The sequence below is a fragment of the Acipenser ruthenus genome, chromosome 10 (genome assembly GCF_902713425.1).
Source record: "Acipenser ruthenus chromosome 10, fAciRut3.2 maternal haplotype, whole genome shotgun sequence".
NCBI classification, from domain to species: domain Eukaryota; kingdom Metazoa; phylum Chordata; class Actinopteri; order Acipenseriformes; family Acipenseridae; genus Acipenser; species Acipenser ruthenus.
The window spans coordinates 22,246,654-22,271,664 of record NC_081198.1 but is presented as its reverse complement, the minus strand read 5'-3'; the positions used below and the strand labels follow the sequence as shown (position 1 = coordinate 22,271,664).

At 49.0% G+C, this 25,011-nt stretch overlaps 2 non-coding genes and 5 pseudogenes across 2 annotated transcripts; all 7 read left to right on the top strand.

Annotated features, from left to right (window-relative positions):
* Window positions 1-1,036: 1,036 nt before the first annotated feature.
* On the top strand, window positions 1,037-1,191 carry LOC131738638 (U2 spliceosomal RNA; annotated as a pseudogene).
* A 599-nt stretch (window positions 1,192-1,790) lies between these two features.
* On the top strand, window positions 1,791-1,932 carry LOC131738573 (U2 spliceosomal RNA; annotated as a pseudogene).
* Window positions 1,933-8,611: 6,679 nt separating this feature from the next.
* On the top strand, window positions 8,612-8,766 carry LOC131738727 (U2 spliceosomal RNA; annotated as a pseudogene).
* Window positions 8,767-15,838: 7,072 nt separating this feature from the next.
* On the top strand, window positions 15,839-16,008 carry LOC131738481 (U2 spliceosomal RNA; annotated as a pseudogene).
* A 597-nt stretch (window positions 16,009-16,605) lies between these two features.
* LOC131738337 (U2 spliceosomal RNA) lies at window positions 16,606-16,796 on the top strand. The gene has a single exon (XR_009329901.1). It is a non-coding gene; the product is annotated as a U2 spliceosomal RNA (small nuclear RNA).
* Window positions 16,797-23,844: 7,048 nt separating this feature from the next.
* LOC131738501 (U2 spliceosomal RNA) lies at window positions 23,845-24,014 on the top strand (annotated as a pseudogene).
* Window positions 24,015-24,612: 598 nt separating this feature from the next.
* LOC131738205 (U2 spliceosomal RNA) lies at window positions 24,613-24,803 on the top strand. Its single transcript, XR_009329769.1, has one exon. It is a non-coding gene; the product is annotated as a U2 spliceosomal RNA (small nuclear RNA).
* Window positions 24,804-25,011: the final 208 nt, after the last annotated feature.

The window sequence follows — 25,011 nt, the reverse complement described above, 5'->3', positions numbered from 1 at the left end:
AGAAACATGCCCCTATGCAAAGTGCCGCAAGAGAGAAACACCAGCCCATATCTTCTGGGAGTGTGATGTGGCTGGCAGTGTCTGGCTCTCTGTCTCTGTCTTCCTAAACAGGTTTGCTGACACGGCCAAGATGACCGCTGAGACTGTGCTCTATGGGCCTGCGGGAGGAATCACTACCAGCACAGCTAAGTGCGTTTGGCGTGTCATCAATGTTGTCAAGCAGATCCTGTGGGAAGGCCGTAACGTCTGTGTCTATCACAAGCAGGAGCTAGACACTATCACCACGACCAGAAGGGCACAAACTCTTATCAAGGACTTTGTAATTCTGGACATCCGGACCCTCGGGAAGGACAAGGCCTGCGCGGAGTGGAGGATCGCCGGACTTCAGGACGTGAAGATGGAATAAAGGAAAAAACTGGAACCGCTAGCTCCTAGGAGCGGGACTACGGGGCACCGCTAAGCCTTTTATTTATTTTGTCATGCCAGCATTCCGCCCTTTTTAGCTGGCATGACCGTTTTTCAACGGTGCCCTGGTTTTATGTAGTCTTTTGTTTCAGTTTTATGGACTTTTATTTGATTTACGTTGAATGTTTTATTTGATTTTGTTTTGTTTTGTTTTATGTATCTTTAAGATTTTTAATGTAAACTATTAAAAGTTACATTTTAAGTGTTTTAAAATTTTAGAATTTTAACTCACTGTTTTATACACTGTCCCTTTTCCCCTGTCCCTGTTTTAGATCTAGTTTTATGTTCACTTTTGAACCTTTTAGAGAGCACTCCCCGGCCCTCACAAGCACTGGTTTTTTATAGATGGTTCTTTTTTTCCAGTCACTTTTAAAACAGCACAGGTTTTTTTCATGTTGATTTTAATCTGTGTCTGTTTTAACCATGTACAAAGCACAATTGTCTTGGTGTTTTTAAATGTATTTTAAATGCTTTTAAAACAAAATGTATGTCTGTATGCATGAATGTCTTCTTTAAAAGAAATGTAAAATGAATGAAAAAAACGAATGGGTGTAAATGTAAAAAATGTAAAATCTCAATAAAAGAGTATTAATATCTGATACGTCCCCTATCAGGGGACCATATATTAAATTGATTTTTGGAATCGGGAGATGGAACAGGGGCTTGCTCCGTCCACTCCACGCATCGGCCCGGTATTGCAGTACCTCCGGGAACGGTGCACACCTTTCTCTAACGTTGGTCAAAGTCAGATCTGGATCTCTCCTGTGAGCATTTTGTCTACCCCTGCTGGAGGGAGAGTGCCAGTGTTGATGCAAGTTTTCCCGCCGTTTTACTTCTTTTTTTTTTCTTTCTCTCTTTCTTTCTTTCTCTCTTTCTTTCTCTCTTTCTCTCTTTCTTTCTCTCTTTCTTTCTTGCTGTCTTTCTTTCTTTTATTCACATGTGGTGATGATGTAGACAGCAGCAGGTTGTTTCCTGGGAGCATGCAGCTAACCAGACAAGTGTGGTGGAACATGTCCCTATGCCAGGACCTTCTTAGCAAGCCAGCCAGCCAGCGAGGCACAGTTGTAGTTACCCAAGGCACCTTGCACAGCATAGCAGCTTGGCATGACTATTTGTAAGACGCACTCCGCCAGTTTATGTTTTGTTTTTGGTGTTATGTGTGTGTTTTTGCTTTGTTTTGTTTTCTCCTGCTTAAATTGCACATTTCCCCTCTGGAAGCAGCAGCCCGTTTTTTGGGGGTCTGCTTGTGCTTGAAATTTTGCACCCACCTTTGAATCAACCTGTGCCGTCCGGGCTGGGGGGCCCCGGGCAAGGGCCAAGTCGCCATCGCTTCTCGGCCTTTTGGCTAAGATCAAGTGTAGTATCTGTTCTTATCAGTTTAATATCTGATATACTCTGGCTTCTCTTCAGTTCGAATAGATCTTTCTAAGACTAAGGCTTAGAGGGTAGTGGCATTGCCCGCTCCCTCCGAGGGTCTGTGAGAGGTTTGTTCGGGTGAGGAGGAACAGAATTTTTTTTTAATTTTTGACTGGCTTTCTTCAGCTCGGCAACTTTTTGGAAGACTAATGCTCAGTCTGGTTTTGGCTTGCCCAATCCAGGCCGAGGGTCTTTCAAGATTTTGTTGACTGTTGAGAGCAGTTTTTTCTTTTTCAGGCGGTTCCAGTTTTTTTCTTTTTCAGGCTTTTCCAGACGTTCCTGGAGTTAGAGAGAAGGAGGACCTACCATCCAGACGACCTTTGAGAACCCTTTAATGACCTAGACGACCTCATCCCCAGCCCTTGATTGTAATCGAGATCCAGACCGAGAGAGCAGCAGGCGCCCAGCAGAGGGTGCCATCTGGGAGGAGCAGAGGGCGGCCCCGGACCCCGAGGAGGCGTCACAGCCACGATTCTTCCTACGTGGTCTCGGTGCCAAGCAGCGCCCCCTACTCCGCCAGGGAAGGACACCGTTCACCTGGGGAGGGGGTCCCTCTTGCGAGGCGACCATCTCCTCAGGGACTAAAGTAATAGTTCCTTCAACTGCCCAGATTTGCTGCTTACGTTGTTTCTTTTCCGTAGAGAGAGACAACCCGGACGTCCAGAGGCTTCTCCCACCCCAATCGGAGGAGCCAGCTGAAGGATGGCGTTCCGGCCAACCCAGGAGACTAGGAGGCACAATGCGGTGCGCTTCACAAGGACCCAGCAAGAGGAAACGGAACCAGGACTGACGAGACTGGAGTTCAGCCGGACCATTCTTCAGAGGGGTATGGGTTTTTCCCCTTCTGACTTGAATTGTTTGGTGAAATTGCCAGGGCTTAAGGAAGTGTTTGAGGTCAGTTTTAGGAACCCCCAAAAGTTACAAGAAATGTGGTCCTTTTGGGGGGAGAATAAATATCTCGCTCCATACAAAGAATTTTGTGTGGATGCACTGACAGACAGAGAAATGAAAGTTGTTACTGTCCAATTTTTCAATGAGGCTGTTAGCGACTATGATATTACAACATGGCTTAACCGCTATGGGAGGGTGTCATCAGAAGGGAGGAAAATTACAGATGAAGATGGGGTTTGGACAGGAGCCAGAAAGTGGCTGGTACGCCTTAATGTTGATCCATCGGGCATTGGAGGCGTCCGCCACATTCCAAACTCCATAGTGTTAGGGCCCAACAGAGGGCTGGTATTCTATAATGGGATGCCAAAACTCTGCAGGAAATGTGGGGAATTAGGACACCTGGCGGCCGCATGTACTGTAGTCAAGTGCAGGAACTGCGGCGCCCCCCACGAGACCAGCCACTGCAGAGAAGAGAGGCAGTGCAATTTGTGTGGAAAGAAGGGGCACCTGTTTAAGGACTGCCCCTCTTCCTATGCCAACATGGCCAGAGCCAGCAAGGCAAATACGAACAAGCCTAGGCCTGAGCAGGAAGAGGGAGCAACTAACAAAGATCAGTCCACATCACCACCAACAGTATCCAAGACCCAGACTCCAGCACCACCATCATCACCAGCACCCCCCTCACCCCACCGCCCCCGAGACATGTCCCGTTTTACGAGGACCCCTTCCCCCAGCCCAGAGAGAGAGTACAAAAGCTACTCCACTAGCTCCTCCAGTAGCTCCTCTGATGCAGAACACGAGGCAGGGAGGGAGCCCGGACCCAGCAGCGGCACCCCCCTGAGTAGGGCCCTCTCAGCGCCAGCACTCCCCCTCGGCTCTCGTTATGACGCCATAAGGATTGAGTCCGTGGGGGAGGAAAGCGAAAGCGACAGTGAAAGTGAGAGTGAGAAGGAGGGGAAGGGAGTGAAGAACCAGCAGAGGGTGGGGAAAAGAAAGGGTAGAGACGAGGGGGGGAAAAGAAAGAAGATCAGGATCAAAGACAGCAAGTTGCAGGTGGCCCCATAGATCCAAAACCAGCTAATGTCCACACAAAGTCCCCAGTCTTGCCCTCGCAGGCAGAGACGGAGGCGAGTGGGACGGCTACACTGCCGCCTAGTGGGCAGGTAGCAGCCAGCCAGGGCATCCCCAGCCAGCCTTCCCAGTCGTTGGCACAAACCCTAGCACACCTCGCAGAAGAGGTGTTCACTAATGCACCGAGGGAGAGGTCGGGGTCAACACCTTCCCTGACCAGCAGTACCTCGGTAGCAATGACCCTCTTCAAGCGAAGGGCCTCCCTTCAAAGCATCCTTGACCCCCTCCCTTGTATGGGCAAAACCAGGGGCCCCCTAGAGGTCCTCCTAGATACAGCACTGGAGGACATGGGAATACCCCTGGACGCGGTAAGCCAGAAGTCTGCTAACAGCTCCAATTCAACAGACGGTAACAGCCAAAGAATGCTGTCTGTCATAACCCCCCCCCAGGACAAAGCTGACCCACACGTTCCGAGGGGCCCTGAGCAAGTTCCACCAGACTTACCTTGTGGGGAGTTGAATAGCCCCAACAACTCTACGTACTGTGCATATAAAGACGGTGCCTTCTTGGACGAGGCAGCAGTGAGTACCTTCTCAGGGGTGATGGGAGTTGCAAATAAGCCCAAGCCCCCTCGAAGCAAGCGTAGAGCTAAGAGTAGGAAGAGTGTCCCGACCTCCCAATCATAGTCGCTATGGGGTGGACGCAGCGACTCCTTTTCTTGTTAGCTACCCTGATGGCCCTGATATGTGTGTCTGTTAATGTCAGGAGCATCAGGGAGACACAAAAAAGATTTGATGTACTAAACTATCTAGCTAACTTGAAAGCAGATCTCATCTTTCTGCAGGAGTGTGGTATTTCGTCGAGCCCTGATTATAGGGACCTGAAGGAGAGTTGGACCCTGGGGGACTCCTTCTGGTCGGGCTCCAACATAGCCAGAGCCGACGGAGTAGGTATCCTGTTTAAAAACCCATTTATTACCTCCCGCAGCAGCAGGGAGGTAGAACCTGGTAGAATTCTGAGCGTGGATGTGACATACAACAACACTCCCCTCAGACTGGTCAATGTCTACGCACCCACTAACCAAAACGAAAGAGTTCAATTTTTTCCACAGCTGCGTCCACTCCTGCTGGGGAACGTACCCGTCATCGTGTCAGGTGACTTCAATTGTGCTCTGAGGGACGTAGACCGGAGCAGGCCACGCAACGACCGCTCTAGTAGAGTTTTGTCCTCCGTAATATCTGATTTCTCCCTGTGTGATGCAGGTAAGGACCTGGTGCCTCCCTTTACCTGGGTGAGCTCATCTGGGACCTCCTTCTCCCGTATAGATCTCGTCCTGCATACCAGCTCCCTTACGAAGACGGCAGTAGACACCCAGGCCGTCTTCTTCTCTGACCATAGGCTCCTGCAGGTAACATTGCAGGTCCCTCAGACCTCCCAGATGGGGTCAGGGGTCTGGAAATTAAACACCTCCTTACTCGATGACCCCTCCATAGCTGCAGCCTATAAGAGCAGGCTTGTTGAGTGGACCACTTTGCGTGACCTATTTAACTCCCCTATAGAGTGGTGGGAGATGGTCAAAATGAGAACTAAGGGTTATTTCATAGCAGCAGGCAAGAGGAAAGCAAAAGAAAGGAGGGCCAAATATAAATACCTGAATGCTGCCCTCCAGCGTCTGAGCCTGCTTCAGCTTCGGGGGTTCCCTGTAAGCGACGAGATAGCCCAGACCAAGCTAGATCTTTCAGTGCTTTGTAGGGAGGAACAACGAAAGGTCATGCACAATGCAAAAGTGCAAAAAATGGAGGAAGACGAAAAGTGTACTCGCTTCTTCTTCCAGAAAACGAGGGAGAAGCGGCACTTGATGTCCTCCATGCTCGACAGCAGGGGGAGGATAGTAGAGGATAGTGAGGGAGTGAAAAAAGTGGTAGAGAACTTCTATAGGGACCTGTATAACATCAAAGCTACAGATGACACCCTGATAGAGTGGTTCCTGAGCCAGTTGGAGCCTGACTCAGTGCGGGACGACGAGGAGGAGGAGAAGGACCCAGAACTCACGCTGGAGGAGCTCACCCAGGCGGTTAAGACCATGAACACCGGTAAGACGCCAGGTCCAGATGGCATCCCGGGTGAGTATTACCATCTTTTTTGGGACACGCTAAAAGTCCATTTAGCGGAGGTCTACAGAGCGGTCTACAGGGAGAAGCGGTTGGGCCCTTCTATGCGGGAGAGTGTAATTACTCTCCTTCATAAGAAAGGGGAAGTTAAAGATCTACGGAATTGGCGCCCAATCAGCCTCCTTTGCGTGGATTACAAGATACTAGCCAAAGCTCTGATGCTCCGGCTACAAGTACACCTCCCTTTGGTCATTGGCCCTGACCAGGCTTGTGGCGTCCCAGGGAGGTCCATCACGGATATTTTAATGTTAACAAGGGACATTCTGGCTTATTCTAGAGAACGGAACCATCCCCTCTGCCTGTTCAACCTTGACCAGGAGAAGGCGTTCGATAGGGTAAGCCATGAATATATGTACAAAGTGATGGACCAGATGAAATTCGCTCCTGGACTTAGGGAGTGGGTTAAAACCATATATACAAACATTAGTACCCGAGTCTTGGTGAACAGGCACCTGACTGGTAAAATATCTATCCAGTCAGGGGTCAGACAGGGTTGCCCACTATCCCCACTGCTATATGTCGTGTGCATTGAACCCCTCCTGCAGGCAATTCGTAGGGATACCAATATAACTGGTTTCCAGCTGCCTGGATCCAACGGGGTCCAGGTCAAAACAACAGCATATATGGACGATGTGTCACTCATTTGCACCAACACATCGTCGGTACCTCGGATTAGTAATATCCTTGAGAAGTACTGCACGGCGACCGGGGCAGTGATTAATAAGTCCAAGAGCGAAGTCTACGTGTCTAAAAATTGGCAGGTAGATAGGGAACTGTCGGACATGTACCCTGTCAAAAAGGACAAAATCAAGATTCTGGGCCTCATTTTCGAGAACAATAGCTCGGGGGCCCAGAGCTGGACGGCGGCCATTAACCAGGTCCGTAAAAAGATTGGCGGATGGAGCACAAGATCCTTAACAATGACGGGTAGAGTATTAATAACCAAGTCTATACTGTTCCCCATCCTCTCTTATGTAGGAAAAATCTTTCCCCCAGACAGGACCACCAAAAAAGTGGTGGACCGCATTATCCACCGCTTTATCTGGGGCAGCAAGATGGAGAGGGTAAAGCGAGCCACTCTGAGTAAAGCCGACAAGAAGGGAGGTAAGGGGGTCCCGGACGTTGTGCAGCTCACCCGAGTGCAGGGGCTCACGCAAACTATCAAGAACATCCAGGCCCTGGACAGGAAGGTATGTTACATGAATCGTTTCTATTTTGCCACCTGTCTCAGGGCCTTGGGCCTCTGCACTATTGATAACACCGTGCCGTACTCCTGGGACCCCCCATTGTATTATAGAACCTTAAGGGACACTATATATAAATTGGGCTTAGATAAAGCAAAATTGGCCTCCTGGGAATACAAGGTTGTAACTAAATATCTTGCCGGTTCCCAGGAAATTGAAAAAGTAGCTACTTTCTCCCTCACCCAAAGCCAAAAAATCTGGGAGAATGTGTCTCACAGCTGCCTCAGTAATGTCCAGAAGGATATAGCATGGAACACCGTCCACAGTGCACTCCCCACTCGAGCGTTCATGTTCAGGAGGGGACTAGCCCAAGTAGAAACATGCCCCTATGCAAAGTGCCGCAAGAGAGAAACACCAGCCCATATCTTCTGGGAGTGTGATGTGGCTGGCAGTGTCTGGCTCTCTGTCTCTGTCTTCCTAAACAGGTTTGCTGACACGGCCAAGATGACCGCTGAGACTGTGCTCTATGGGCCTGCGGGAGGAATCACTACCAGCACAGCTAAGTGCGTTTGGCGTGTCATCAATGTTGTCAAGCAGATCCTGTGGGAAGGCCGTAACGTCTGTGTCTATCACAAGCAGGAGCTAGACACTATCACCACGACCAGAAGGGCACAAACTCTTATCAAGGACTTTGTAATTCTGGACATCCGGACCCTCGGGAAGGACAAGGCCTGCGCGGAGTGGAGGATCGCCGGACTTCAGGACGTGAAGATGGAATAAGGGAAAAAACTGGAACCGCTAGCTCCTAGGAGCGGGACTACGGGGCACCGCTAAGCCTTTTATTTATTTTGTCATGCCAGCATTCCGCCCTTTTTAGCTGGCATGACCGTTTTTGAACGGTGCCCTGGTTTTATGTAGTCTTTTTGTTTCAGTTTTATGGATTTTGATTTGATTTATTTTGAATGTTTTATTTGATTTTTGTTTTGTTTTGTTTTATGTATCTAAAAGATTTTTAATGTAAACTATTAAAAGTTACATTTTAAGTGTTTTAAAATTTTAGAATTTTAACTCACTGTTTTATACACTGTCCCTTTTCCCCTGTCCCTGTTTTAGATCTAGTTTTATGTTCACTTTTGAACCTTTTTAGAGAGCACTCCCCGGCCCTCACAAGCACTGGTTTTTTATAGATGGTTCTTTTTTTCCAGTCACTTTTAAAACAGCACAGGTTTTTTTCATGTTGATTTTAATCTGTGTCTGTTTTAACCATGTACAAAGCACAATTGTCTTGGTGTTTTTAAATGTATTTTAAATGCTTTTAAAACAAAATGTATGTCTGTATGCATGAATGTCATCTTTAAAAGAAATGTAAAATGAATGAAAAAACGAATGGGTGTAAATGTAAAAAAATGTAAAATCTCAATAAAAGAGTATTAATATCTGATACGTCCCCTATCAGGGGACCATATATTAAATTGATTTTTGGAATCGGGAGATGGAACAGGGGCTTGCTCCGTCCACTCCACGCATCGGCCCGGTATTGCAGTACCTCCGGGAACGGTGCACACCTTTCTCTAACGTTGGTCAAAGTCAGATCTGGATCTCTCCTGTGAGCATTTTGTCTACCCCTGCTGGAGGGAGAGTGCCAGTGTTGATGCAAGTTTTCCCGCCGTTTTACTTCTTTTTTTTTTCTTTCTCTCTTTCTTTCTTTCTCTCTTTCTTTCTCTCTTTCTCTCTTTCTTTCTCTCTTTCTTTCTTGCTGTCTTTCTTTCTTTTATTCACATGTGGTGATGATGTAGACAGCAGCAGGTTGTTTCCTGGGAGCATGCAGCTAACCAGACAAGTGTGGTGGAACATGTCCCTATGCCAGGTCCTTCTTAGCCAGCCATATACTCTGGTTTCTCTTCAGTTCGAATAGATCTTTCTAAGACTAAGGCTTAGAGGGTAGTGGCATTGCCCGCTCCCTCCGAGGGTCTGTGAGAGGTTTGTTCGGGTGAGGAGGAACAGAATTTTTTTTTATTTTTGACTGGCTTTCTTCAGCTCGGCAACTTTTTGGAAGACTAATGCTCAGTCTGGTTTTGGCTTGCCCAATCCAGGCCGAGGGTCTTTCAAGATTTTGTTGACTGTTGAGAGCAGTTTTTTCTTTTTCAGGCGGTTCCAGTTTTTTTCTTTTTCAGGCTTTTCCAGACGTTCCTGGAGTTAGAGAGAAGGAGGACCTACCATCCAGACGACCTTTGAGGACCCTTTGATGACCTAGACGACCTCATCCCCAGCCCTTGATTGTAATCGAGATCCAGACCGAGAGAGCAGCAGGCGCCCAGCAGAGGGCGCCATCTGGGAGGAGCAGAGGGCGGCCCCGGACCCCGAGGAGGCGTCACAGCCACGATTCTTCCTACGTGGTCTCGGTGCCAAGCAGCGCCCCCTACTCCGCCAGGGAAGGACACCGTTCACCTGGGGAGGGGGTCCCTCTTGCGAGGCGACCATCTCCTCAGGGACTAAAGTAATAGTTCCTTCAACTGCCCAGATTTGCTGCTTACGTTGTTTCTTTTCCGTAGAGAGAGACAACCCGGACGTCCAGAGGCTTCTCCCACCCCAATCGGAGGAGCCAGCTGAAGGATGGCGTTCCGGCCAACCCAGGAGACTAGGAGGCACAATGCGGTGCGCTTCACAAGGACCCAGCAAGAGGAAACGGAACCAGGACTGACGAGACTGGAGTTCAGCCGGACCATTCTTCAGAGGGGTATGGGTTTTTCCCCTTCTGACTTGAATTGTTTGGTGAAATTGCCAGGGCTTAAGGAAGTGTTTGAGGTCAGTTTTAGGAACCCCCAAAAGTTACAAGAAATGTGGTCCTTTTGGGGGGAGAATAAATATCTCGCTCCATACAAAGAATTTTGTGTGGATGCACTGACAGACAGAGAAATGAAAGTTGTTACTGTCCAATTTTTCAATGAGGCTGTTAGCGACTATGATATTACAACATGGCTTAACCGCTATGGGAGGGTGTCATCAGAAGGGAGGAAAATTACAGATGAAGATGGGGTTTGGACAGGAGCCAGAAAGAGGCTGGTACGCCTTAATGTTGATCCATCGGGCATTGGAGGCGTCCGCCACATTCCAAACTCCATAGTGTTAGGGCCCAACAGAGGGCTGGTATTCTATAATGGGATGCCAAAACTCTGCAGGAAATGTGGGGAATTAGGACACCTGGTGGCCGCATGTACTGTAGTCAAGTGCAGGAACTGCGGCGCCCCCCACGAGACCAGCCACTGCAGAGAAGAGAGGCAGTGCAATTTGTGTGGAAAGAAGGGGCACCTGTTTAAGGACTGCCCCTCTTCCTATGCCAACATGGCCAGAGCCAGCAAGGCAAATACGAACAAGCCTAGGCCTGAGCAGGAAGAGGGAGAAAGTAACAAAGATCAGTCCACATCACCACCAACAGTATCCAAGACCCAGACTCCAGCACCACCATCATCACCAGCACCCCCCTCACCCCCCCGCCCCCGAGACATGTCCCGTTTTACGAGGACCCCTTCCCCCAGCCCAGAGAGAGAGTACAACAGCTACTCCACTAGCTCCTCCAGTAGCTCCTCTGATGCAGAACACGAGGCAGGGAGGGAGCCCGGACCCAGCAGCGGCCCCCCCCTGAGTAGGGCCCTCTCAGTGCCAGCACTCCCCCTCGGCTCTCGTTATGACGCCATAAGGATTGAGTCCGTGGGGGAGGAAAGCGAAAGCGACAGTGAAAGTGAGAGTGAGAAGGAGGGGAAGGGAGTGAAGAACCAGCAGAGGGTGGGGAAAAGAAAGGGTAGAGACGAGGGGGGGAAAAGAAAGAAGATCAGGATCAAAGACAGCAAGTTGCAGGTGGCCCCCATAAATCCAAAACCAGCTAATGTCCACACAAAGTCCCCAGTCTTGCCCTCGCAGGCAGAGACGGAGGCGAGTGGGACGGCTACACTGCCGCCTAGTGGGCAGGTAGCAGCCAGCCAGGGCATCCCCAGCCAGCCTTCCCAGTCGTTGGCACAAACCCTAGCACACCTCGCAGAAGAGGTGTTCACTAATGCACCGAGGGAGAGGTCGGGGTCAACACCTTCCCTGACCAGCAGTACCTCGGTAGCAATGACCCTCTTCAAGCGAAGGGCCTCCCTTCAAAGCATCCTTGACCCCCTCCCTTGTATGGGCAAAACCAGGGGCCCCCTAGAGGTCCTCCTAGATACAGCACTGGAGGACATGGGAATACCCCTGGACGCGGTAAGCCAGAAGTCTGCTAACAGCTCCAACTCAACAGACAGTAACAGCCAAAGAATGCTGTCTGTCATAACCCCCCCCCCAGGACAAAGCTGACCCACACGTTCCGAGGGGCCCTGAGCAAGTTCCACCAGACTTACCTTGTGGGGAGTTGAATAGCCCCAACAACTCCACGTACTGTGCATATAAAGACGGTGCCTTCTTGGACGAGGCAGCAGTGAGTACCTTCTCAGGGGTGATGGGAGTTGCAAATAAGCCCAAGCCCCCTCGAAGCAAGCGTAGAGCTAAGAGTAGGAAGAGTGTCCCGACCTCCCAATCATAGTCGCTATGGGGTGGACGCAGCGACTCCTTTTCTTGTTAGCTACCCTGATGGCCCTGATATGTGTGTCTGTTAATGTCAGGAGCATCAGGGAGACACAAAAAAGATTTGATGTACTAAACTATCTAGCTAACTTGAAAGCAGATCTCATCTTTCTGCAGGAGTGTGGTATTTCGTCGAGCCCTGATTATAGGGACCTGAAGGAGAGTTGGACCCTGGGGGACTCCTTCTGGTCGGGCTCCAACATAGCCAGAGCCGACGGAGTAGGTATCCTGTTTAAAAACCCATTTATTACCTCCCGCAGCAGCAGGGAGGTAGAACCTGGTAGAATTCTGAGCGTGGATGTGACATACAACAACACTCCCCTCAGACTGGTCAATGTCTACGCACCCACTAACCAAAACGAAAGAGTTCAATTTTTTCCACAGCTGCGTCCACTCCTGCTGGGGAACGTACCCGTCATCGTGTCAGGTGACTTCAATTGTGCTCTGAGGGACGTAGACCGGAGCAGGCCACGCAACGACCGCTCTAGTAGAGTTTTGTCCTCCGTAATATCTGATTTCTCCCTGTGTGATGCAGGTAAGGACCTGGTGCCTCCCTTTACCTGGGTGAGCTCATCTGGGACCTCCTTCTCCCGTATAGATCTCGTCCTGCATACCAGCTCCCTTACGAAGACGGCAGTAGACACCCAGGCCGTCTTCTTCTCTGACCATAGGCTCCTGCAGGTAACATTGCAGGTCCCTCAGACCTCCCAGATGGGGTCAGGGGTCTGGAAATTAAACACCTCCTTACTTGATGACCCCTCCATAGCTGCAGCCTATAAGAGCAGGCTTGTTGAGTGGACCACTTTGCGTGACCTATTCAACTCCCCTATAGAGTGGTGGGAGATGGTCAAAATGAGAACTAAGGGTTATTTCATAGCAGCAGGCAAGAGGAAAGCAAAAGAAAGGAGGGCCAAATATAAATACCTGAATGCTGCCCTCCAGCGTCTGAGCCTGCTTCAGCTTCGGGGGTTCCCTGTAAGCGACGAGATAGCCCAGACCAAGCTAGATCTTTCAGTGCTTTGTAGGGAGGAACAACGAAAGGTCATGCACAATGCAAAAGTGCAAAAAATGGAGGAAGACGAAAAGTGTACTCGCTTCTTCTTCCAGAAAATGAGGGAGAAGCGGCACTTGATGTCCTCCATGCTCGACAGCAGGGGGAGGATAGTAGAGGATAGTGAGGGAGTGAAAAAAGTGGTAGAGAACTTCTATAGGGACCTGTATAACATCAAAGCTACAGATGACACCCTGATAGAGTGGTTCCTGAGCCAGTTGGAGCCTGACTCAGTGCGGGACGAGGAGGAGGAGGAGAAGAACCCAGAACTCACGCTGGAGGAGCTCACCCAGGCGGTTAAGACCATGAACACCGGTAAGACGCCAGGTCCAGATGGCATCCCGGGTGAGTATTACCATCTTTTTTGGGACACGCTAAAAGTCCATTTAGCGGAGGTCTACAGAGCGGTCTACAGGGAGAAGCGGTTGGGCCCTTCTATGCGGGAGAGTGTAATTACTCTCCTTCATAAGAAAGGGGAAGTTAAAGATCTACGGAATTGGCGCCCAATCAGCCTCCTTTGCGTGGATTACAAGATACTAGCCAAAGCTCTGATGCTCCGGCTACAAGTACACCTCCCTTTGGTCATTGGCCCCGACCAGGCTTGTGGCGTCCCAGGGAGGTCCATCACGGATATTTTAATGTTAACAAGGGACATTCTGGCTTATTCTAGAGAACGGAACCATCCCCTCTGCCTGTTCAACCTTGACCAGGAGAAGGCGTTCGATAGGGTAAGCCATGAATATATGTACAAAGTGATGGACCAGATGAAATTCGCTCCTGGACTTAGGGAGTGGGTTAAAACCATATATACAAACATTAGTACCCGAGTCTTGGTGAACAGGCACCTGACTGGTAAAATATCTATCCAGTCAGGGGTCAGACAGGGTTGCCCACTATCCCCACTGCTATATGTCGTGTGCATTGAACCCCTCCTGCAGGCAATTCGTAGGGATACCAATATAACTGGTTTCCAGCTGCCTGGATCCAACAGGGTCCAGGTCAAAACAACAGCATATATGGACGATGTGTCACTCATTTGCACCAACACATCGTCGGTACCTCGGATTAGTAATATCCTTGAGAAGTACTGCACGGCGACCGGGGCAGTGATTAATAAGTCCAAGAGCGAAGTCTACGTGTCTAAAAATTGGCAGGTAGATAGGGAACTGTCGGACATGTACCCTGTCAAAAAGGACAAAATCAAGATTCTGGGCCTCATTTTCGAGAACAATAGCTCGGGGGCCCAGAGCTGGACGGCGGCCATTAACCAGGTCCGTAAAAAGATTGGCGGATGGAGCACAAGATCCTTAACAATGACGGGTAGAGTATTAATAACCAAGTCTATACTGTTCCCCATCCTCTCTTATGTAGGAAAAATCTTTCCCCCAGACAGGACCACCAAAAAAGTGGTGGACCGCATTATCCACCGCTTTATCTGGGGCAGCAAGATGGAGAGGGTAAAGCGAGCCACCCTGAGTAAAGCCGACAAGAAGGGAGGTAAGGGGGTCCCGGAGGTTGTGCAGCTCACCCGAGTGCAGGGGCTCACGCAAACTATCAAGAACATCCAGGCCCTGGACAGGAAGGTATGTTACATGAATCGTTTCTATTTTGCCACCTGTCTCAGGGCCTTGGGCCTCTGCACTATTGATAACACCGTGCCGTACTCCTGGGACCCCCCATTGTATTATAGAACCTTAAGGGACACTATATATAAATTGGGCTTAGATAAAGCAAAATTGGCCTCCTGGGAATACAAGGCTGTAACTAAATATCTTGCCGGTTCCCAGGAAATTGAAAAAGTAGCTACTTTCTCCCTCACCCAAAGCCAAAAAATCTGGGAGAATGTGTCTCACAGCTGCCTCAGTAATGTCCAGAAGGATATAGCATGGAACACCGTCCACAGTGCACTCCCCACTCGAGCGTTCATGTTCAGGAGGGGACTAGCCCAAGTAGAAACATGCCCCTATGCAAAGTGCCGCAAGAGAGAAACACCAGCCCATATCTTCTGGGAGTGTGATGTGGCTGGCAGTGTCTGGCTCTCTGTCTCTGTCTTCCTAAACAGGTTTGCTGACACGGCCAAGATGACCGCTGAGACTGTGCTCTATGGGCCTGCGGGAGGAATCACTACCAGCACAGCTAAGTGCGTTTGGCGTGTCATCAATGTTGTCAAGCAGATCCTGTGGGAAGGCCGTAACGTCTGTGTCTATCACAAGCAGGAGCTAGACACTATCACCACGACCAGAAGGGCACAAACTCTTATCAAGGACTTTGTAATTCTGGACATCCGGACCCTCGGGAAGGACAAGGCCTGCGCGGAGTGGAGGATCGCCGGACTTCAGGACGTGAAGATGGAATAAAGGAAAAAACTGGAACCGCTAGCTCCTAGGAGCGGGACTACGGGGCACCGCTAAGCCTTTTATTTATTTTGTCATGCCAGCATTCCGCCCTTTTTAGCTGGCATGACCGTTTTTCAACGGTGCCCTGGTTTTATGTAGTCTTTTGTTTCAGTTTTATGGACTTTTATTTGATTTACGTTGAATGTTTTATTTGATTTTGTTTTGTTTTGTTTTATGTATCTTTAAGATTTTTAATGTAAACTATTAAAAGTTACATTTTAAGTGTTTTAAAATTTTAGAATTTTAACTCACTGTTTTATACACTGTCCCTTTTCCCCTGTCCCTGTTTTAGATCTAGTTTTATGTTCACTTTTGAACCTTTTAGAGAGCACTCCCCGGCCCTCACAAGCACTGGTTTTTTATAGATGGTTCTTTTTTTCCAGTCACTTTTAAAACAGCACAGGTTTTTTTCATGTTGATTTTAATCTGTGTCTGTTTTAACCATGTACAAAGCACAATTGTCTTGGTGTTTTTAAATGTATTTTAAATGCTTTTAAAACAAAATGTATGTCTGTATGCATGAATGTCATCTTTAAAAGAAATGTAAAATGAATGAAAAAACGAATGGGTGTAAATGTAAAAAAATGTAAAATCTCAATAAAAGAGTATCTGTTCTTATCAGTTTAATATCTGATACGTCCGCTATCAGGGGACCATATATTAAATTGATTTTTGGAATCGGGAGATGGAACAGGGGCTTGCTCCGTCCACTCCACGCATCGGCCCGGTATTGCAGTACCTCCGGGAACGGTGCACACCTTTCTCTAACGTTGGTCAAAGTCAGATCTGGATCTCTCCTGTGAGCATTTTGTCTACCCCTGCTGGAGGGAGAGTGCCAGTGTTGATGCAAGTTTTCCCGCCGTTTTACTTCTTTTTTTTTCTTTCTCTCTTTCTTTCTTTCTCTCTTTCTTTCTCTCTTTCTCTCTTTCTTCTCTCTTTCTTTCTTGCTGTCTTTCTTTCTTTTATTCACATGTGGTGATGATGTAGACAGCAGCAGGTTGTTTCCTGGGAGCATGCAGCTAACCAGACAAGTGTGGTGGAACATGTCCCTATGCCAGGACCTTTTTAGCAAGCCAGCCAGCCAGCGAGGCACAGTTGTAGTTACCCAAGGCACCTTGCACAGCATAGCAGCTTGGCATGACTATTTGTAAGACGCACTCCGCCAGTTTATGTTTTGTTTTTGGTGTTATGTGTGTGTTTTTGCTTTGTTTTGTTTTCTCCTGCTTAAATTGCACATTTCCCCTCTGGAAGCAGCAGCCCGTTTTTTTGGGGTCTGCTTGTGCTTGAAATTTTGCACCCACCTTTGAATCCCCCTGTGCCGTCCGGGCTGGGGGGCCCCGGGCAAGGGCCAAGTCGCCATCGCTTCTCGGCCTTTTGGCTAAGATCAAGTGTAGTATCTGTTCTTATCAGTTTAATATCTGATACGTCCCCTATCATTGGACCATATATTAAATTGATTTTTGGAATCGGGAGATGGAACAGGGGCTTGCTCCGTCCACTCCACGCATCGGCCCGGTATTGCAGTACCTCCGGGAACGGTGCACACCTTTCTCTAACGTTGGTCAAAGTCAGATCTGGATCTCTCCTGTGAGCATTTTGTCTACCCCTGCTGGAGGGAGAGTGCCAGTGTTGATGCAAGTTTTCCCGCCGTTTTACTTCTTTTTTTTTCTTTCTCTCTTTCTTTCTTTCTTTTTCTTTCTCTCTTTCTTTCTTGCTGTCTTTCTTTCTTTTATTCACATGTGGTGATGATGTAGACAGCAGCAGTTTGTTTCCTGGGAGCATGCAGCTAACCAGACAAGTGTGGTGGAACATGTCCCTATGCCAGGTCCTTCTTAGCCAGCCATATACTCTGGCTTCTCTTCAGTTCGAATAAATCTTTCTAAGACTAAGGTTTAGAGGGTAGTGGCATTGCCCGCTCCCTCCGAGGGTCTGTGAGAGGTTTGTTCGGTTGAGGAGGAACAGAATTTTTTTTATTTTTGACTGGCTTTCTTCAGCTCGGCAACTTTTTGGAAGACTAATGCTCAGTCTGGTTTTGGCTTGCCCAATCCAGGCCGAGGGTCTTTCAAGATTTTGTTGACTGTTGAGAGCAGTTTTTTCTTTTTCAGGCGGTTCCCGTTTTTTTCTTTTTCAGGCGGTTCCGGCTTTTCCAGACGTTCCTGGAGTTAGAGAGAAGGAGGACCTACCATCCAGACGACCTTTGAGGACCCTTTGATGACCTAGACGACCTCATCCCCAGCCCTTGATTGTAATCGAGATCCAGACCGAGAGAGCAGCAGGCGCCCAGCAGAGGGCGCTATCTGGGAGGAGCAGAGGGCGGCCCCGGACCCCGAGGAGGCGTCACAGCCACGATTCTTCCTACGTGGTCTCGGTGCCAAGCAGCGCCCCCTACTCCGCCAGGGAAGGACACCGTTCACCTGGGGAGGGGGTCCCTCTTGCGAGGCGACCATCTCCTCAGGGACTAAAGTAATAGTTCCTTCAACTGCCCAGATTTGCTGCTTACGTTGTCTCTTTTCCGTAGAGAGAGACAACCCGGACGTCCAGAGGCTTCTCCCACCCCAATCGGAGGAGCCAGCTGAAGGATGGCGTTCCGGCCAACCCAGGAAACCAGGAGGCACAATGCGGTGCGCTTCACAAGAAACAAGCAAGATGAAACGGAACCAGGACTGACGAGACTGGAGTTCAGCCGGACCATTCTTCAGAGGGGTATGGGTTTTTCCCCTTCTGACTTGAATTGTTTGGTGAAATTGCCAGGGCTTAAGGAAGTGTTTGAGGTCAGTTTTAGGAACCCCCAAAAGTTACAAGAAATGTGGTCCTTTTGGGGGGAGAATAAATATCTCGCTCCATACAAAGAATTTTGTGTGGATGCACTGACAGACAGAGAAATGAAAGTTGTTACTGTCCAATTTTTCAATGAGGCTGTTAGCGACTATGATATTACAACATGGCTTAACCGCTATGGGAGGGTGTCATCAGAAGGGAGGAAAATTACAGATGAAGATGGGGTTTGGACAGGAGCCAGAAAGTGGCTGGTACGCCTTAATGTTGATCCATCGGGCATTGGAGGCGTCCGCCACATTCCAAACTCCATAGTGTTAGGGCCCAACAGAGGGCTGGTATTCTATAATGGGATGCCAAAACTCTGCAGGAAATGTGGGGAATTAGGACACCTGGCGGCCGCGTGTACTGTAGTCAAGTGCAGGAACTGCGGCGCCCCCCACGAGACCAGCCACTGCAGAGAAGAGAGGCAGTGCAATTTGTGTGGAAAGAAGGGGCACCTGTTTAAGGACTGCCCCTCTTCCTATGCCAACATGGCCAGAGCCAGCAAGGCAAACATGAACAAGCCTAGGCCTGAGCAGGAAGAGGGAGCAAGTAACAAAGATCAGTCCACATCACCACCAACAGTATCCAAGACCCAGACTCCAGCACCACCATCATCACCAGCACCCCCTCACCCCCCCGCCCCCGAGACATGTCCCGTTTTACGAGGACCCCTTCCCCCAGCCCAGAGAGAGAGTACAACAGCCACTCCACTAGCTCCTCCAGTAGCTCCTCTGATGCAGAACACGAGTCAGGGAGGGAGCCCGGACCCAGCAGCGGCCCCCCCCTGAGTAGGGCCCTCTCAGCGCCAGCACTCCCCCTCGGCTCTTGTTATGACGCCATAAGGATTGAGTCCGTGGGGGAGGAAAGCAAAAGCGACAGTGAAAGTGAGAGTGAGAAGGAGGGGAAGGGAGTGAAGAACCAGCAGAGGGTGGGGAAAAGAAAGGGTAGAGACGAGGGGGGGAAAAGAAAGAAGATCAGGATCAAAGACAGCAAGTTGCAGGTGGCCCCCATAGATCCAAAACCAGCTAATGTCCACACAAAGTCCCCAGTCTTGCCCTCGCAGGCAGAGACGGAGGCGAGTGGGACGGCTACACTGCCGCCTAGTGGGCAGGTAGCAGCCAGCCAGGGCATCCCCAGCCAGCCTTCCCAGTCGTTGGCACAAACCCTAGCACACCTCGCAGAAGAGGTGTTCACTAATGCACCGAGGGAGAGGTCGGGGTCAACACCTTCCCTGACCAGCAGTACCTCGGTAGCAATGACCCTCTTCAAGCGAAGGGCCTCCCTTCAAAGCATCCTTGACCCCCTCCCTTGTATGGGCAAAACCAGGGGCCCCCTAGAGGTCCTCCTAGATACAGCACTGGAGGACATGGGAATACCCCTGGACGCGGTAAGCCAGAAGACTGCTAACAGCTCCAATTCAACAGACGGTAACAGCCAAAGAATGCTGTCTGTCATAACCCCCCCCCAGGACAAAGCTGACCCACACGTTCCGAGGGGCCCTGAGCAAGTTCCACCAGACTTACCTTGTGGGGAGTTGAATAGCCCCAACAACTCCACGTACTGTGCATATAAAGACGGTGCCTTCTTGGACGAGGCAGCAGTGAGTACCTTCTCAGGGGTGATGGGAGTTGCAAATAAGCCCAAGCCCCCTCGAAGCAAGCGTAGAGCTAAGAGTAGGAAGAGTGTCCCGACCTCCCAATCATAGTCGCTATGGGGTGGACGCAGCGACTCCTTTTCTTGTTAGCTACCCTGATGGCCCTGATATGTGTGTCTGTTAATGTCAGGAGCATCAGGGAGACACAAAAAAGATTTGATGTACTAAACTATCTAGCTAACTTGAAAGCAGATCTCATCTTTCTGCAGGAGTGTGGTATTTCGTCGAGCCCTGATTATAGGGACCTGAAGGAGAGTTGGACCCTGGGGGACTCCTTCTGGTCGGGCTCCAACATAGCCAGAGCCGACGGAGTAGGTATCCTGTTTAAAAACCCATTTATTACCTCCCGCAGCAGCAGGGAGGTAGAACCTGGTAGAATTCTGAGCGTGGATGTGACATACAACAACACTCCCCTCAGACTGGTCAATGTCTACGCACCCACTAACCAAAACGAAAGAGTTCATTTTTTTCCACAGCTGCGTCCACTCCTGCTGGGGAACGTACCCGTCATCGTGTCAGGTGACTTCAATTGTGCTCTGAGGGACGTAGACCGGAGCAGGCCACGCAACGACCGCTCTAGTAGAGTTTTGTCCTCCGTAATATTTGATTTCTCCCTGTGTGATGCAGGTAAGGACCTGGTGCCTCCCTTTACCTGGGTGAGCTCATCTGGGACCTCCTTCTCCCGTATAGATCTCGTCCTGCATACCAGCTCCCTTACGAAGACGGCAGTAGACACCCAGGCCGTCTTCTTCTCTGACCATAGGCTCCTGCAGGTAACATTGCAGGTCCCTCAGACCTCCCAGATGGGGTCAGGGGTTTGGAAATTAAACACCTCCTTACTCGATGACCCCTCCATAGCTGCAGCCTATAAGAGCAGGCTTGTTGAGTGGACCACTTTGCGTGACCTATTCAACTCCCCTATAGAGTGGTGGGAGATGGTCAAAATCAGAACTAAGGGTTATTTCATAGCAGCAGGCAAGAGGAAAGCAAAAGAAAGGAGGGCCAAATATAAACACCTGAATGCTGCCCTCCAGCGTCTGAGCCTGCTTCAGCTTCGGGGGTTCCCTGTAAGCGACGAGATAGCCCAGACCAAGCTAGATCTTTCAGTGCTTTGTAGGGAGGAACAACGAAAGGTCATGCACAATGCAAAAGTGCAAAAAATGGAGGAAGACGAAAAGTGTACTCGCTTCTTCTTCCAGAAAACGAGGGAGAAGCGGCACTTGATGTCCTCCATGCTCGACAGCAGGGGGAGGATAGTAGAGGATAGTGAGGGAGTGAAAAAAGTGGTAGAGAACTTCTATAGGGACCTGTATAACATCAAAGCTACAGATGACACCCTGATAGAGTGGTTCCTGAGCCAGTTGGAGCCTGACTCAGTGCGGGACGACGAGGAGGAGGAGAAGGACCCAGAACTCACGCTGGAGGAGCTCACCCAGGCGGTTAAGACCATGAACACCGGTAAGACGCCAGGTCCAGATGGCATCCCGGGTGAGTATTACCATCTTTTTTGGGACACGCTAAAAGTCCATTTAGCGGAGGTCTACAGAGCGGTCTACAGGGAGAAGCGGTTGGGCCCTTCTATGCGGGAGAGTGTAATTACTCTCCTTCATAAGAAAGGGGAAGTTAAAGATCTACGGAATTGGCGCCCAATCAGCCTCCTTTGCGTGGATTACAAGATACTAGCCAAAGCTCTGATGCTCCGGCTACAAGTACACCTCCCTTTGGTCATTGGCCCCGACCAGGCTTGTGGCGTCCCAGGGAGGTCCATCACGGATATTTTAATGTTAACAAGGGACATTCTGGCTTATTCTAGAGAACGGAACCATCCCCTCTGCCTGTTCAACCTTGACCAGGAGAAGGCGTTCGATAGGGTAAGCCATGAATATATGTACAAAGTGATGGACCAGATGAAATTCGCTCCTGGACTTAGGGAGTGGGTTAAAACCATATATACAAACATTAGTACCCGAGTCTTGGTGAACAGGCACCTGACTGGTAAAATATCTATCCAGTCAGGGGTCAGACAGGGTTGCCCACTATCCCCACTGCTATATGTCGTGTGCATTGAACCCCTCCTGCAGGCAATTCGTAGGGATACCAATATAACTGGTTTCCAGCTGCCTGGATCCAACGGGGTCCAGGTCAAAACAACAGCATATATGGACGATGTGTCACTCATTTGCACCAACACATCGTCGGTACCTCGGATTAGTAATATCCTTGAGAAGTACTGCACGGCGACCGGGGCAGTGATTAATAAGTCCAAGAGCGAAGTCTACGTGTCTAAAAATTGGCAGGTAGATAGGGAACTGTCGGACATGTACCCTGTCAAAAAGGACAAAATCAAGATTCTGGGCCTCATTATCGAGAACAATAGTTCGGGGGCCCAGAGCTGGATGGCGGCCATTAACCAGGTCCGTAAAAAGATTGGCGGATGGAGCACAAGATCCTTAACAATGACGGGTAGAGTATTAATAACCAAGTCTATACTGTTCCCCATCCTCTCTTATGTAGGAAAAATCTTTCCCCCAGACAGGACCACCAAAAAAGTGGTGGACCGCATTATCCACCGCTTTATCTGGGGCAGCAAGATGGAGAGGGTAAAGCGAGCCACCCTGAGTAAAGCCGACAAGAAGGGAGGTAAGGGGGTCCCGGACGTTGTGCAGCTCACCCGAGTGCAGGGGCTCACGCAAACTATCAAGAACATCCAGGCCCTGGACAGGAAGGTATGTTACATGAATCGTTTCTATTTTGCCACCTGTCTCAGGGCCTTGGGCCTCTGCACTATTGATAACACCGTGCCGTACTCCTGGGACCCCCCATTGTATTATAGAACCTTAAGGGACACTATATATAAATTGGGCTTAGATAAAGCAAAATTGGCCTCCTGGGAATACAAGGCTGTAACTAAATATCTTGCCGGTTCCCAGGAAATTGAAAAAGTAGCTACTTTCTCCCTCACCCAAAGCCAAAAAATCTGGGAGAATGTGTCTCACAGCTGCCTCAGTAATGTCCAGAAGGATATAGCATGGAACACCGTCCACAGTGCACTCCCCACTCGAGCGTTCATGTTCAGGAGGGGACTAGCCCAAGTAGAAACATGCCCCTATGCAAAGTGCCGCAAGAGAGAAACACCAGCCCATATCTTCTGGGAGTGTGATGTGGCTGGCAGTGTCTGGCTCTCTGTCTCTGTCTTCCTAAACAGGTTTGCTGACACGGCCAAGATGACCGCTGAGACTGTGCTCTATGGGCCTGCGGGAGGAATCGATACCAGCACAGCTAAGTGCGTTTGGCGTGTCATCAATGTTGTCAAGCAGATCCTGTGGGAAGGCCGTAACGTCTGTGTCTATCACAAGCAGGAGCTAGACACTATCACCACGACCAGAAGGGCACAAACTCTTATCAAGGACTTTGTAATTCTGGACATCCGGACCCTCGGGAAGGACAAGGCCTGCGCGGAGTGGAGGATCGCCGGACTTCAGGACGTGAAGATGGAATAAAGGAAAAAACTGGAACCGCTAGCTCCTAGGAGCGGGACTACGGGGCACCGCTAAGCCTTTTATTTATTTTGTCATGCCAGCATTCCGCCCTTTTTAGCTGGCATGACCGTTTTTTCAACGGTGCCCTGGTTTTATGTAGTCTTTTTGTTTCAGTTTTATGGACTTTTATTTGATTTACGTTGAATGTTTTATTTGATTTTGTTTTGTTTTGTTTTATGTATCTTTAAGATTTTTAATGTAAACTATTAAAAGTTACATTTTAAGTGTTTTAAAATTTTAGAATTTTAACTCACTGTTTATACACTGTCCCTTTTCCCCTGTCCCTGTTTTAGATCTAGGTTTATGTTCACTTTTTTAGAGAGCACTCCCCGGCCCTCACAAGCACTGGTTTTTTATAGATGGTTCTTTTTTTCCAGTCACTTTTAAAACAGCACAGGTTTTTTTCATGTTGATTTTAATCTGTGTCTGTTTTAACCATGTACAAAGCACAATTGTCTTGGTGTTTTTAAATGTATTTTAAATGCTTTTAAAACAAAATGTATGTCTGTATGCATGAATGTCATCTTTAAAAGAAATGTAAAATGAATGAAAAAACGAATGGGTGTAAATGTAAAAAATGTAAAATCTCAATAAAAGAGTATCTGTTCTTATCAGTTTAATATATGATACGTCCCCTATCAGGGGACCATATATTAAATTGATTTTTGGAATCGGGAGATGGAACAGGGGCTTGCTCCGTCCACTCCACGCATCGGCCCGGTATTGCAGTACCTCCGGGAACGGTGCACACCTTTCTCTAACGTTGGTCAAAGTCAGATCTGGATCTCTCCTGTGAGCATTTTGTCTACCCCTGCTGGAGGGAGAGTGCCAGTGTTGATGCAAGTTTTCCCGCCGTTTTACTTCTTTTTTTTTCTTTCTCTCTTTCTTTCTTTCTCTCTTTCTTTCTCTCTTTCTCTCTTTCTTTCTCTCTTTCTTTCTTGCTGTCTTTCTTTCTTTTATTCACATGTGGTGATGATGTAGACAGCAGCAGGTTGTTTCCTGGGAGCATGCAGCTAACCAGACAAGTGTGGTGGAACATGTCCCTATGCCAGGACCTTCTTAGCAAGCCAGCCAGCCAGCGAGGCACAGTTGTAGTTACCCAAGGCACCTTGCACAGCATAGCAGCTTGGCATGACTATTTGTAAGACGCACTCCGCCAGTTTATGTTTTGTTTTTGGTGTTATGTGTGTGTTTTTGCTTTGTTTTGTTTTCTCCTGCTTAAATTGCACATTTCCCCTCTGGAAGCAGCAGCCCGTTTTTTGGGGGTCTGCTTGTGCTTGGAATTTTGCACCCACCTTTGAATCCCCCTGTGCCGTCCGGGCTGGGGGGCCCCGGGCAAGGGCCAAGTCGCCATCGCTTCTCGGCCTTTTGGCTAAGATCAAGTGTAGTATCTGTTCTTATCAGTTTAATATCTGATACGTCCCCTATCAGGGGACCATATATTAAATTGATTTTTGGAATCGGGAGATGGAACAGGGGCTTGCTCCGTCCACTCCACGCATCGGCCCGGTATTGCAGTACCTCTGGGAACGGTGCACACCTTTCTCTAACGTTGGTCAAAGTCAGATCTGGATCTCTCCTGTCAGCATTTTGTCTACCCCTGCTGGAGGGAGAGTGCCAGTGCTGATGCAAGTTTTCCCGCCGTTTTACTTCTTTTTTTTTTTCTTTCTTTCTCTTTCTTTCTCTCTTTCTTTCTTGCTGTCTTTCTTTTTTTTATTCACATGTGGTGATGATGTAGACAGCAGCAGTTT